General features: G+C 38.0%; 1 pseudogene; it reads left to right on the top strand.

Annotated features, from left to right (window-relative positions):
• The first annotated feature begins 345 nt into the window (after positions 1-345).
• Positions 346-1,702, top strand: LOC110025071 (annotated as a pseudogene).
• Positions 1,703-16,190: the final 14,488 nt, after the last annotated feature.

The following is a 16,190-nucleotide window of genomic DNA, read 5'->3' as shown; positions in this document are numbered from 1 at the left end:
ATTTTAATGTGTCACACGTGCCATATTCTGCTCTGTTGAGGCAGTGTAGCGGAAGCCGCGGCTGGCGTTCAGGACACGCGCTCAATCCAACCAACCTGGGCTGCTACTGACCATCCGATCTACATCCCCTTACATTTCCACGGAATCTTAACGGCTCATATTTTTCACCACCACCAATCTGACCAAATTCGGGTTCAAACGGTCCGCCTCCGGTCCAACCGAACCAAAACCGTGTTTATTTTATTTTATTTTTTTAAAAAATAAAAATAAAAACTCGACCCTCACCAGAAGAAGCCCTCCCCTGCCTTCCTCTCATCAGCGCTATAAATACTCCCCTCCTCCCTGCTTCTTCCTCACTCGAATCCGAGCCTTACATGTCTCACAGAGCAAGCGTTCCACATTCCTCTTCTATAGCTTTCGGCCTCCATTCTCATCTCCTGGTTTCCAGTGAGATGATCTCTGGCTCCGATTGGTAGTAGAATCTCATCGTTTCTTTAGCTCTTAGCGAAACCCCTAATTTCTACCTATTTCTCGATCCCTCTTTTTTCGAATTTGAGAAAATGGGTTACAAGGCTTTTGCAGAAGGTGGGATCGCATCCATTGTCGCCGGATGCTCCACCCACCCCCTAGATCTAATCAAGGTACGGATGCAGCTGCAGGGCGAATCGGCGGCACCGGTTCAAGCTCTCCGGCCGGCCCTCGCCTTCAATGGTTCCACGTCTGTTGCGATCCCTCACACTTCGATTATGCCGCCGCGCCGCCCCGGCCCCATTGCCGTCGGTCGGCAGATCCTTATCGCTGAAGGCCCGGCTGCTCTTTTCTCTGGAGTTTCGGCTACGGTACTCCGACAAACGCTCTACTCCACCACTCGCATGGGTATTTACGATATCCTTAAGAACAAATGGTCCTCCCCCACTTCCACTCCCGGGGGCGCGCCGGCGTTTCCGCTGTACAAAAAGATTACTGCGGGTTTGATCGCCGGTGCTGTAGGCGCCGCTGTTGGAAATCCAGCAGACGTTGCGATGGTGCGGATGCAGGCGGACGGCCGTCTTCCTCTGGCTGAACGCCGGAACTACAGAGGCGTAGGCGATGCGTTAGGGCAGATGGTGAGGCGGGGGGGGGGCGGGTTCCGGTGAGGCGGGAGGGGGTCGGATCCCTCTGGAGGGGATCATCGCTGACGGTGAATCGGGCCATGATTGTTACGGCGTCTCAGCTTGCTACATACGATCAGGCCAAGGAGGTTATATTGGGGAAAGGGTTGATGCCGGATGGGTTACCGACACACGTGGCGGCGAGCTTCGCCGCCGGATTAGTGGCAGGGGGGGGCTAGGTGGCTTCGAATCCGGTGGATGTGGTGAAGACGAGGGTGATGAATATGAAGGTTGAGAAGGGGGCGCCGCCGCCGTACGCTGGAGCGCTCGATTGTGCGTTGAAGACGGTGAGGGCGGAGGGACCTATGGCGCTTTATAAAGGGTTTATTCCTACTGTTTCTCGTCAGGGGCCCTTCACCGTCGTCCTCTTCGTCACACTGGAGCAGGTGCGCGCGCTTCTGAAAGATTTCTAGGTTCACGTCTTTGCGAGATTCGTTGGTTTGATTTGTTATGATGGCGAAAATGTATTACCGCTCTGGCGGCTCTGAAGCAGCAGAGCGGCTGTTGTTCTTCTGCTGAATCAATTAATATATGAGTTTTTCTATTATTAATTTTTTCATTAAATATTTGAAAATATGATTATATTTATATTATTTTTTTTATAAATTTAATGATGCTAATGGCGTAATTGATTGAAGTAGTTATGCAAGTTTATTTAATTGATTGTTATTAATAATAATTAATATTGATTATAATAATCACTAAACACCCAGTATGACAATATCTTATTAAATAATCATCATTAGAGCAGGCATAATCTTCCAGACGGCGAAATCTTACCAGCTACTTAATAAATTAAAAAAAATAATTTAATATTAAAAGTATTTTTATAACCATTTAACAAGTTTGCCAATATGGAGAAAATATGGGTGCATCATGACATGAATAGCACCCTGCCAGGTGCCGTGGTACAAATAATATTTTCTCCGATAATAAAAACTTGAAATAAACAATATAAGATTTGTGGTTGCCAAAAGAAAGGCATCCTTCGTTTGTCTTAAGGACTGAAAATTATGATGATATCGAACTTGATTATATCCCCCCCCCCTGCGATCTCCGATCTTTGGCTCCGCTGGCTAGAGTTTGTCTTTCTTGTACGCTTCCTCTTCCCTTCGATCTCGGGCTTCGTTTGGTTCCTCTACTCTCCTTCGTACCATGATTTCCTCTACTATTATCTATGCACTTTGAAACAATTTTGGAATTTGTGGCTTTCTCTTTGCAGTTTTCAGCTTTCTTATTTGAAGTATGAAGTTCTAAGTATGAGAATTTTGATTTGGTGATTTTTTAGGGTTCTCTGTGCTCTATGCAGTTGATGGTTCGGGTTATTTGTGCTCTGCTCGATTGATATTTTATGGTGGTTGTGCTGTGATGTTTGATTTTGCAATTTTTTTTTTATTCTCTGTGCTCTATTTGGTTGATTGTTTATGGTGATTGTGTTGTGATATTTGTGGTTGCCTAAAATAGTGGCTATGGGTATTGTGGCTTTGTGGTGCTCTATATTATACTGTGAAACTCATGCTCTGGTTGATGGTAGTAGTGATTTTATGGTGGTTTCCCAAAATGTTGAATTTTGTGTTTATGTTGGTGTTTGCCCCATATATGGTGATTGTGTTGTGATTTTGTGGTTACCTGAAATAGTGGTTATGCTGTTATGGTAGTAGTTGGTGGTTGCCCAAAATATGGTGATTATAATGTTATGGTGGTGTTGGTGTGGTCGTGATGGCGTGGTATTGATGTTGTGTGGAGGTGGAAGTAATGGGTTTTTTGTGCTCGTGGTGTTGATGGTGGTTGTGATGTTGTGGCGGTTGTTGTGATGTGGTAGTGCTATTGGTGGTGTAGTGACGGTGAGGTGTTGATGATTTGGTAGTGGTGATGTTATGGTGATGAGGCAGTGCTATGGTGATGATAGTGTTGGTGTTGAGGCAATAATAGTGTATTGGTGTTGATGTCTTAGCGTTGATGATGTGGTCATGGTTGTGTATTGTTATAGATGATATGGTTGTGGTAGATGGTTAATCTATGGTGGCCATGATATTTTGATAGATTTTAGAAGTTCCTTTTTTTTTGTATCACCCATAAATTTATGTTGCTTAGTTCTTAGCATTCTAGTTGTCGTAAGATAAAAGAAAGCAATTTGTCTGCTACGTTAGATAAAGAGATGACATTAATGTTCTATGATCTCTCTGTTAAAGAGGTCGAATGGAGAAATAGGTCTATCAACTATTTTAAAAAGGAAGGTTGACATAATACAATAAAAAAATTTAAAGAAAGGACGGGAAGAGAATAAGATAGAATTCAATTTAAAAACTAATGGGAATGGTTGAAAAAGAACTGGAATAAGAAAAGAACTAAAGTGAGAATCAATGGGCTTAGGTTAAGATCCTGTAAAGCGAGCCATCGATGTTTCTGAAGAACGATGGATCGAGAGATTGGATGTGAGAATATTTGAAACATAAACTCGTTTAGTTTTTTTTTTTAAGTTTCATATACTAGTTTAAGTTTTAATTGATTTGTAGGTCATGTCAGCTGCGTAAAAAAATTAAGTTTTGTGGCATTAAAATTGAGCTTGAACATAAGTTGGATAATATGTTCGGTAGAGTGGTGGCCACTGATGATCAAGCATGGGCACCAAGCGAAACAGAGCATGAAGGCAGAGTTGAGCATTTAGAAGCGGAGCAATCTGCTCAGTCCAATGAGGGGTCCAACCCCATCTTAAATGAAGTAGGATCTAGTAGTCGATCTAAACGTCTAAGGGCAGAAAAAAAGAAAAAAAAAAGGTGATGTTGCTTTCATTAGAATTCATATCTCCCAATTAGTGGCTTCCATGCACCAATGAGCCATGAGCCCAGCGGATCACATGCGACTTCTATTAACGAATTATAAGAATTTTAGAGGATACTCTAGAAATTGATGAGGACATGTTGTTGAATGAAGTGATTGTGTATTTTTTTATCGTTACTGTATTTGCATTGTGTTTTGAAAATATTTATTATTTGTTATTTTGATGGTTTATGTGATGGTGTACATTTTGAATCTCAATTTTATTTTTAGTTCTTTTGCATGCTTTTTTTCCTACTTAGATGACCGATGAGACAACTATGGGTATAGTATTTAATGTAAGTTTTATTGCATGTTAAATTTTTTATTTTAGAGGTTTATGGTGAGATATTCGACCTTATGGATTTTTTTGGATGACCTATATGTTGCTATTAGTTCTTAACACTTATGAAATCTCAATGAAGACATCTAATTTTCTCTCATTGTTCAGACCTTCCGAGGTTTTATGGATGACCTTGTTTGGGGATATGTATATGTGGCACATACAGATCGAAATTACGTGATTTAAATGCAAAAAAATACCTATATTTTCTCAAGGTCTATTTTCTTCTTGTAATAACAGATTCGCTGGTTTATATTTTGTTTATGAGACCTCACAATTTCATAAAACTTGAAATAAGTATTTAAACTATTCTTTATTTTTTATTACTAACATTGCATCTAAGGGTTTATGCTTTGTGGTTTTATACCTCTAGAAAAGATAAGCTTGAGGGCTTCCGGTACCTTCAGGATATTGTATTGCTATTGTGGACTACAATGTTCCCAGCTTATTTAGCAATAACCGTATAGCTATGAAAGACAATTTTATAGGTGTCCAAGGAAAAGTCAAAAAACCTTGATTTCTCTATGTGAGCGGATTGGTTTGAGGATTCCAGTGTCGATGATGATCAAACATGAAGAGTTTCATTAAAAGACGGATTATCTCGTGACATTAACCAACTATACTTTAAAAACAATATTACCATATTATTTATTGTTCTTTTAAAAGTATTTTTTTTTTTATTTTGCTTGTCTTATTCCCCACTGTTTTGTGAGGTGTATGTTTTTATTTTATAATATTCAAACTGTATAATTATTTTCAAGTATGAAATGTGCTAGTTGGATCATTTATGTTATGAACAATATTATACTAAATGGGCAGGAAAATTATTTGTTCATAAACTACAACACAGTTGTTGCAAATCTATAAAAAACAAACAAATAACCAGTTTCTTCACAGTAGTTTCTACGCAACAGCTTCCTGAGACAGTTACTGCATAGCAATTTTTTTAATAAACTGCAGCTGCCTCAAACAGACCCTCAATTTGTGTTAAATTTCTCTTTTAATGGGTGAGGATGATAAACTTTATGTGATATATAGGGTTGATATTTTTTTTCATAGTATAATAAAAAAATATAGACTGTAATTTCTTAAAAAAGATGATTGTAAAGTTATGGCAAAGAAAATAACATCTTAGAAAACTACTATAAGAATTATAACTCTATATATAAGAAATATATATATATTCCAAAAATAACGACCTCCTTACAATGACTGTATTTTAACATGTTTGGTTGAAAAAAATAGCTTCTCACCACCAAAATTTATAGTAAAACAACAAGAAATTATTTCCTCAAATGTAACTTTAATATCAGTCTGAAACATAAAATAAACAGAAAATTATCCCAAACTGACCCTAAATATTTTGGACCCGATCATTCATTTTCCATAGTTTATGTCACACAAAACTACTATAGAAGTAGCCCTATGTGAACCTTATATTTTAGATTTAGTATTATCATCATGGCAATATGTGGCGTGAAGCAGAAATATACTACTTTTTTTTTTGTATTTACAAGAGAAAGTTCATATACAAATAACAAAAAAAAAACATAAAAATGATATTTTTATTAACTAAATAAAGTTATAATCATAGCAAAACTATGGGATTGAACAAAAAATTTATTTATATTCTAAATATGATTGCATGAAAAAAATATATTGTAATTAGTAGGAGTAACATGTAGGAAAATAAATACTCAAGTCACAAAACTCAATTTAATATTTAAGAATCTGTTCAGCATTAAATCAACAAACAAATTACCCATGTATTATACTTCTTTATTATAAACAATAAATGAATTTTACATCACGTGTATATCAAATGAAGCACAAAGAGAAGATATTTTCAGATTATAAAATAATTATTTAAAAATACAAATGAAGACAATGATACATATAATAATGAATGATATGTTTATGTCTTAATAGTTGATAGTTACTTCATATTAAATGATGTAAGACTCTGAATTTGATTTGAGATTTTTGATGCATTTGTTTCGCCTGTGTTTATATGAAATCTCAGTTCAAATGTTGTTGTGAAAAATCTGTTGTTTAAAGGCTGGTGTTTCATAAATAGTCTAGTCTATTTGAAAATTTCAATTTTGGGAGTGTTGTAGTTGTAAGGGAGTCGGCGAGCGCGGTGGGAGAGGCTTCCACAAATTTATGAATTCCCGCGGCACGATGAATGCAGTGTTATGTGCAGCCAAAAAACTAAAACACAGTGCTGACTCAAAACGCGGTCAGATAAGCCAAAAGTTTCGAGGAGGAATACGAAATAGGAGAGGGTTGCACTTGCTGTCGATCAGAGGAGGAGGCGAGGAGAGGCTTCTCTGGCAACTCGGGCTGATTCGTTTGTTCCAGAGTTCTTCTCCAGTTATTATAACCATCCAATCCTCTTTAAATGATTATAAAGGCTACTAGATTATGATTATGATTGATCAAAATTTAAACAAACTAATTAGAAAATCTCAGCCCTTCAAAATAGATTTAATGGTTGAGATTTAAAAATTTTGTTTTCAATAAAAATTGAAATTATCCAAATCCTAAATTGATGATTTGATGGTTTATTGATCAGTTCGCATATAGTTTATATTTGACTTGCAGGCCACTTGCGTTGCAGGGGCAGTGCAATACAATTGTAGGAAGTTACAAATTTTTTACATTTAGTTGGCTGAAAAAAAAAAAAAAACATTTGATGTGTAGAATTTTCATGTATTGAAGCTCATTCTTTAGCTCGATTTGAGTGAATTTAAAACTATATTGACTCAATTATTTTTCAAACATGCTACATAAGTTATTGTTCGTTACTCCTGACCAGCCGCCACTGTACCCCGCCTGTTGCCCGCAAGTCGGCCTCTACAGCCACTTCTGATACATTTCTACTAGGGGTGTAAATTGAGAGCTCACAGAGACAAAAGGGCTTTAGGAGAAAGTCATAGTTATAATCCTTACAGTAATCTTACATCAGAAGTCCAATATTTATAATAAAGTAAATTAAGGTAAATGAAACCTAAATGCGAATCAAATAGAGATACGTTTATGTCCAGCACTACCGCAGCAGAGGGGCAGAGAAAGTGGAGCAACCATATAGAAACGGTTATTACTCCTCTGCAAGCTGATGTTCGCTGGCTGAACTAATAGCTTGGGTCTGAAGAAAAGAAACTCGTTCTTTGGAAGAGCTTCAGTGAGTATATCGACTGCTTCTTTCCGTTTATTTATTTATCTATTTGTTATCATATATCTATCTTTTTTATTTCTTTACTCGGGGGCTTTAAAAAGATCTGAGAAAACAAATCCGTGGTGGATTTTCTCGTCATTGGATCACTTGCCCAATCAGCATCGACATAGGTATGAAACTGAAGGCCTCCCAGGAGCAAGTGTAGACCAAAGAGTTGCGCACCTTTGAGATATCTGACGAGGCGAGTCCACAGTTGGAACTGGTGATCTGTCTGTTTGTGCATATGTTGGCATAATTGATTGACGATGAATACAATCTCTAGCCTTATGATGTTAGGATACTGAAGAGTGCTGTGAGATATATATACCAGTTGATGTGGTATATATATAAATCAAACATGAGAACGATCTTTGACGAAGCAAAAAAATAGAACAAGAAAATTCATACCAGAAAACAGTAATACAGCGCAACACAGAGATTTACGTGGTTCGACAAATTGCCTACGTCCAAGGAATTGTAGACAATTTTACTACTTGAGGAATTTACACCAGTCGATCGTCTCGACTTACAAGAGGAATCTCTCACTTCATTGCTTTCTTCTTCTCTCTGTGTTCTTCTCTCCCTACACTGAGATACACTGAAGAAACTTACACCGAGATACACCGAAGAAGACAAACTTACAAGAGAAATAAACCCAATTTCTCTTCTACCACAAGCCACCAAGAAAAAGCCATGGGAGAACAATCTTCTTCTTCCTTCACCGCAAAGAACTACTTCTTGTACTTTCCTTCATATATCCCAAGGAAATCAAAGAAGAACACAAAAAATTGTGACTTAATTGAAGGAGAACATTCTCTCTTGATTTTCTTCCTCTTCTGTTTGCAACTTAAAAGAGGCGAGGGACGGCGTCGTTTCACAGTCCTGGAGGCGGGAGCAGCGGTTTTCGTGAAAGAGTGAAGAATCGCGACTTTTCGCGATCTTAGAGAGAGGCAGGAGCAGTTCCTATCAGGCTCCACACTAACAAATCTCTCATTTGGAGACCGATACACTGACTTCAACATCTTCTTCCTCAAACCAATATCCTTCACTGGCGGTGTCTCCCTTTTCTTCAATTATGGATCCTCCACCTTTACAACTCAAAGCCTCTATCTTTATTCCAGAAGATCAACTGAAGCTGTGCACAACTTCAGTTTCCCAAGAGTAACACCCTCAGTCAACGTATCAGCAGGGTCCAAATAGCATTGCAGCTCCAAGCTATTTCCTGGATTACTCTTGTTTCTGCTTACAACTCTCACTGTATGGACAATATCATGTCTCTGCTGAAAGCCCTTTTCAACAAGTCAAACATAGTATCTCTTACTACAATCATGCTCGGTCTTCACCTGGTACACCCACTTGTTGTGCAATGCTTTCTTTTATTGTGGAAGTTCTGCTAGCTCACACTTGCTCGAACTTTCATCTTGCAAGATTTCTTCATAGCCCTGTAGTTCTCCACCATATGTCGGTGGAACAATAGGAATGAGTGCCCCAGACACAGTCTCCTCTTCACTTCCATCATCAACAGAACTATGAACTGCTAACAATAGTGCATCATGTACTTCTTCAGATACCACATTTGTGTTATCATTCTCTATATTCTTGGGATTCCTGCCGTTCCTCTTTATGTGGTCAACCTTGCCACAATTCCAGCAGGTTGTCTGCCGATCAGACTTTGATTTTGATATCCCTCTATTTGAATCTATGTCCTGTCATCTCCCTTTGAAATCAACATTTTGTGCCGAACTCAAACCTCAGATCTCGCCATAATCTTTCTTGTGCACCTTTTTAGCCAAAATCAAATCATGAATATCATCACATTTCAGTTTAGATTTACCTGCATAACTACTAACTGTCATCCTCATGACTTCCCAACTATTTGACAATGATGCCAACAACATCAGCGTGCGTATCTCATCATAAAAATCAATTTCAACAGACGACAATTGATTTGTGATAGTATTGAAATCATTCAGGTGTTGAGCTGAATAACTTCTTCATCAAGTACACATTGTTATTTGCCGATGATTTTCCATACATACTTGATAAGTCTGTCATGAAATCTGTAGTCATCTTTTCCTTGACGACGTTGTGTGCAACGGACCTCGATAGGGTCAAACGAATAACCCCTAAAATATTTCGAATCAACAAATTTCATTCAACTCATCTTTCTTTTCAGGTCTTTTCCGCAATAACGGAAGATGAAGTTTCTTCCCACAGAGATAGTTCTCTATCTGCATCCTCCAATAACCAAAATCTGTGTCATCAAATTTCTCAATCATGAAACCTTCACTTCATTTGTAGTCATCATTCTTCCTCAGATCCGAACAAAGCTCTGATACCAGTTGTTGTGAGATATATATACTAGTTGATGTGGTATATATATAAATCAAACAGGAGAACGATCTTTCAAGAAAAGAAAACATAGAACGATAAAATTCACACAATAAAACAGTAACACAGTAGAACACACAGATTTTTGTAGTTCGGCAAATTGCCTACTTCCACATGGTTGCAGAGGATTTTACTAATTGAAGAATTTACACCAATCGATCATCTCAACTTACAAGAGGAATCTCTCACTTTGTTGCTCTCTCTTCTTCTCTCTCTACTCCGAGATACACCGAAGAAACTCTACACCGAGATATACCAAAGAAGACAAACTTACAAGAGAAATAAACCCAATTTCTCTTCTGCCACAAGCCACCAAGAAGAAGCCAAGTGAGAACAATTTTCTTCTTCTTCTTTCTTCTTCCTTCACAACAAGGAACTACTTCTCGCACTTTTCTTCTATTATTTTGAGGAAACCTTCCTCTATCTCAAGGAAATCAAAGAAGAACACAGAAAAGCGTGACTTAATCTGTAGGAGAACCTGCTCTCTTGATTTTTTTCCTCTTCTGTTCGCAACTTAAAAGACGCGAGAGGTGGCGTCATTTTGCGATCCTAGAGGTGGGAGCAGCGGTTTTTTGCAAAATAGTAAAGAATCAAAACTTTTCACAATCTCAGTGGGAGGCAGGAGCGATTCCTATTGGGCTCCACACTAATAAAGAGATCCGGTGAGGTGATGGTAAAAGGTGGGATTGTCGAAAGGCTTGCTTGGCGCTTGTGAGGTCAGCTGCTTGAGAGGTAGGGATTAGGTTCTGGGCTACATTCTTCCATACCCACAGTGAGCAAAATATGGGAGATTTATTGGGTTTGTTAGAGAAACCAAGAGGTTGGAGTTCGGTGGGCTGAGATTCTCAAGAAACTGGTGATTGGCCCAAAGGTGTTTAAGTTGAAATTTGGAATTAAGTTCCTTCACAAGTTGAGAGATGGTGTCTGGACGGTTAACTGTGATTAAGTACATGGATGGTTGGCTCAACTGTAGATAAGTAGAGATGGGTCAACTTTGCTAATAGTGAATCTTGATTAGCGTAGAAGGAGAGTAGAAGAAAACACTATCTTGGTGCCTGTTTGAGACCGTAGAGTGCTTTTTGAAGAAGACAATCAAGGTTGGGAAGATAAGGGTCAACAAAGCCTAGAGGTTGATGCATATAAGTAGTCTCAATGAGGTTCCCATGGAGGAATGCATTAAATACATTAAATTGAAGTACCTCTCAGCTACGATTTAGGAGATCTTGGCCACTAGGCTAAATGTTTCATTGTAATTAATATTGATTCCTTGTTATATCCTTGAGCAACTAATCTCGAATTGTAACGAGCAACTATGTCATCTTAGTGTAGTTTGCCTGTGTATGTCTAGCAAGAGTCGAGTATAGGTGTGTCAATGAGAGTCGAGACAAGTGTTCAAGTGCATTGCTTTTGAAGTGCATGGAATTCCTTTGTTATAACAGTGCACCAAAGGGGAAATATGGTTGCCTGAGTGTAACATGTAGGATCAGGGGCTGGTGTAATGTGGTGAGAAAAGTTGAGTTTGTGAAGAGGTTTAAGATGTCTCATTTTCATGCGAGTGACCATTGGGAGGCTGGAAACTGGGGGAAAATTGGTTGGGGAGGGAGAAATAGATTGTGAAGAGATACTTATTAATTGAGAAGGCATGTGAATATGAGGGGTTTTTGTGGTTTCAGTATTGAGTGGTCGAGACTTGAATTGAGAAGGCATGGGAATATGAAGGGTTATTGTGGTTTTGGTATTGAGTGGCATAGACTTGAAGCTTGTAAGTGTTAGAAGGAGAGGATTGGAGATGGTAATTGTGGATGGAGTGGATTGTCTTGGTAATTGAAAGAGAGTTTGTCAAGGAAAGGTGAGTTCATCAAATGTGACAGGGCAAGAAAAGATGATTTTCTTGGTGGATGGATTGTGACATCGGTAGCCTTTGTGGGTAGACAAGACCTATGAAGATGCACAACATGGAGCAAGGTGCTACTTTATGGGGTGGTTATGGTTTGGTACATATAAAACAAGTGCCTTCAAAAACTTTGCGGTACAAGTAAGAGGGTGGTTTCTCATGTAGATATTGGTATGGTTGATCACTTTGGTGGGCATCCAGTTGATTAAGTAGATAGTTGTAAAAATGGCATCGACCAAGAATGTATAAGGTAAGTGTACTTCATGAAGTAGAGCATGAGTAGTTTCTATAAGATGCCTATGTTTACGTTCTACCACCTCGTTTTCTTAAGGAGTGTGTGCACAAGACAATTGATTGATGGTTCCATTAGAGTTGAGATAGTCATGTAAGACACGACCGGTGTATTCACCCTATCCATCTGTTCTCAGAATTTTAACTTTGGTGTTAAATTGGGTTTGAAGCATTGTTATATGTTGTTGAATTTTAAGAGCAGCTTCAAATTTTGTTGTCAAAGGATATATCTAGTAGAAACGAGACACATCATCAACAAAGAGATATAATATTAATCATCATAGATGGACGTAATTGCGAAAGGCCCCTATACATCAAAATGAAGAAGTTCTAACATATATACAACAAACTATGACCAAAGGACAGCTTATGTGACATTGTAATTTGACATGTATTGCATATAGATAAAATATGCAGATTATGTGTTTTGGAGATGGTGTTCATGATTGTTGGATGTGGATGCCGCAAGGGTTTGTGCCAAAGATCGGAGGTGCCTGATTTTTGTAGAGTGGCAGAGTGAGAACTGGAATGAAAAAAAGCCCATGAGAGTTAGGGTCTTGAAGAACACTTTGATAATTGATAGAAAAACCAGATGGATTAAATAAAATAGTAACTTTGTTGTCCTTAATTAATTTGTGAATTGAAATGAGATTATGATAAAAGGAAGTTGAGTATCACAGTTGTTGTAGTCGAAGCTTACAATTTGGAGTTGGGAGGAGACCGTCACCCATCTTTTGAACAATATTAGATTGACCATTTTCCATGACAATGTGCTCGCCAGTAGATATGAATTTTGGCTTTGAAGTTGATTGATATCTAATGTTAAGTGGGTTGTAACCCCAAAGTCTCTCTTCCAGTCTTGAACTTGAGCTGTAAGTGCTCGAGGCAACGTAGATGGTAAGCAATCAAGATTAGTCCTATGCCAGCAGGTTGTCGCCGAGTGTCCCACTTTGTGGCAAATCTGGCATACCGTAGTCAAAGTTGTGACGAGCGACCTCCTCTCCTGCCTTATCTTGAGTTGTGATCCAACCCGATAGTATGAAGTGGACCTCTTCATGGTAGCAACAAGTGCAATAGTTGGATCGATTTTGGTGTTAAGCATGGCATTCACATTAGCAATGTTCACCTCTTCACTGCACAATAAGAAATAAAAATCATCCCAGTGAATTGGATGGAGCTGTGTGTGAATGGAGGTTTTGAAGGCTTGGTAGAAGATGGTAGATCGTTCAATGTTTATAGGATTACATCCTCTAGATCAATGTGAGCACCAACAACTGAAATATTGTCTACAACAACTTTTAACTTCTGAGAGCTATTATGTCATTGTATTTGATTTCATGGTTATGTGATGAAGTTTGTTCTTCAACTATATTATCCAGGAGCGATTTGTAGGTTGAAGGCAACGCTCTAGAGTTTGCCAAATCTCTGCCAATGTGGGAGTTGAAGGACAAATGACAAAGTTGTAGCTGAAATGGTAGAGAACAAAGCTGCAGATAAAATTTGAACAGTTTGAACCCATACGGTAAACAAAGGGTTTGGGGCATTGGGATTATTTTGGTGTGCAATGAATTGAGGTGGACACACATGAGAACCATCCAGAAAAATCAAGAAATCTGTTGACATTGAAGATTCATAGTATTGGAGCTCCCCATATGGAGTATTTTCGGATGTCAGCTAGTTTTGGGCTAGAAGTTTAATGTAGGAGAGGAGAAATTTCAGGGAGGTTAATACATGAGTGGCTGAAGGGGTGGGAGGGAGAAGGTTGGATGTCACCTTCTTCCATGATTTTAGCTTGCAGGGAGGAGGATCGGTAGTACCTTGTGCGAAGAGCCTCAAAGAACTCTAGCAAACGATAGCCACAACCATTGAAAAATAAAGTATTAAGGATCGAGGTACTTCTTTAGTCTTTGCAGCGATATCTTCTTCTTCTAGGTCGAAAGCCTGCTTCGATACCATGAGAGCTCACTCACAAAGACAAAAGGGTTTCAGGAGAAAGCTATAATAATATTCCTTTCAATGACCTTAAAATAGAAGCCCTGGATTTATAATAAAGTAAATTAAGGTAAATAAAACCTAAATGCAAATGAAATAGAGATACGTCTCTGTCCACCACAACCGCATCTGAGACGCAAAGAAAGTGGAGAAGCCATATATAAACAGTTATTATAAATCAGTCGAGTTGATTCGAGCTCTAGTCATGTCATGCTCGAGCTCTGCTCGTCTGTCAAATTATGAGCTCCAACTTGAGCTTGAGCTCTACTCATAGTGGTAGCATCAGACTCGCGAGCTTGAACTAAAAATCCAATTTTTGCAGGAGCTCACCGGTGAATGTATTAGTGGCCACAAGAGGAGAAGGATGCAGCATTAGCTAGCCGAAAAATACATCAAAATGACTAGTAGTAGACTAATGAAGTCTGCTTTGAGGCAACAAATCGAGCAGGGACGAGCTCGAGCTTATGGCTCGATATGCTCAGCTCGTGTGCTCATTAATGAGTCGAGCTCAAACCAACTAGAGTCATTTACACCCCTAATCACTGCTTCTCACCATTTCGTGCCTCAACTGCTAAGCTTTACAGTAATTTTTTTTTCTTACTTCAAACTAAAAGAAAAATAAATACCCTAATCTATTTATTTTACATCCAATTAAATAATTCTAAAACTTTTTAAATACACTTTCTTTCAATTAAACTATATATATATATTTTTATATATATATATATATTCCTACCCAAACGCCCTTTAATGATTAAGAATTTAACCAGCTTTACAAACAACCACTTCGCGTGTAAACATGTTTCTATTGGCTTAGCGTGTTAAACATGAATTTAAAGTTTGTGTTCCTCTATATTCTGCTGACTAAAGTATGTAAAATCAGATTGATTTCTTCCATAAGCTGTTAACTAATTAACTTTGTAAAAAAAAATATTACGTGCGGATGATTTGTATCAGAATTGTAAATAAATCAGATTAAGGGTCCGTTTGTGGCAGCTTGTGCGTTTCAGGATAAGCTGTTTATCCTGAAACGCAGCCCGCGGGCCGGCCGCAGGGGTCGACCCGCGGCCTGCCCTGCGTTTAGTGTAAAAACCTAAACGCAGTTTTGGATAAGCTGACGAAACGCGCGAACCAAACAATACGGCGGCGAAAACGCCGCCCGCACTTATAAGCTGTCCCAAACAGACCCTAAGTTCGAGCCACACTCAGTTGGAGCTTGAGCTCAAGCTCGAGCTTAATTCTATGAGTTTGAGACGACTTGTTTAGCATGAAAGAGAGAAAAGAATGTTAATTGAAGCTAATGTTATCATTAAATGATAAAGAAAATGTACATTTAGAAGATAATTAATAATTTTATTATAAAAGCAAAATATTAGTTTTTAATCATTTTTAATAATTTTAAAAGTATATCAATTTAATATATTTTAAGTGTATTTTTATTCATTATTTTTTTAAAATGAGTCGGCTCACGAGCTAACAAGACGAGTGGGGGCTGAGTTGAGTTTGGCTTGTTAGCTCATAAAGCTCGGTTTACGGGCCACTTATCGAGTCGAGCCTGAGCCGGCTCATGAGTCGGCTTGGCTCCCAAACATGCGAACCATATCTTAAATTTTTATCATATTATCATATGAATGTTAATTTTATAGTAATATTTTGAGTTCGTGTATGTAAATATCTCTAAAATAATACATTTATATTTACATTATTTAACTTCAATATAAAGAGATGAATCAGTTGATGAATATAGCAACTAAAATATCACTACCCGAATTTAATTTAATATAAATATGTCCAAAATAACTTAAATTTCTTGGTACAATCAATTCTTAAATATTAAAATAATTTATTTATAAAGAGACCCGGCCAATAACTAGTGGCCAAATTTCTCATTTAATTCCTTACAAATATAGCATCGGAAAATTTTCATATTTGTTCGAGCGCTCTTTTGTTCATCAACTGCTCGTGTTCGATTCGTTAAATAGTTCATATTCGATTCATTTGTTAAGTAAACGAGTCGAACATAAGTAAAATTTTTGCCTTCGATACATATACGAGCCGAACACAAAAAAAAAATTGTTTCATTCGTTTTCAGCT

The sequence above is a fragment of the Phalaenopsis equestris genome, unplaced genomic scaffold (genome assembly GCF_001263595.1).
Source record: "Phalaenopsis equestris unplaced genomic scaffold, ASM126359v1 Scaffold000287, whole genome shotgun sequence".
Taxonomy (NCBI): Eukaryota; Viridiplantae; Streptophyta; class Magnoliopsida; order Asparagales; family Orchidaceae; genus Phalaenopsis; species Phalaenopsis equestris.
The sequence above is the reverse complement of the archived record's forward strand: the minus strand, read 5'-3'. Positions and strand labels throughout refer to the sequence as shown.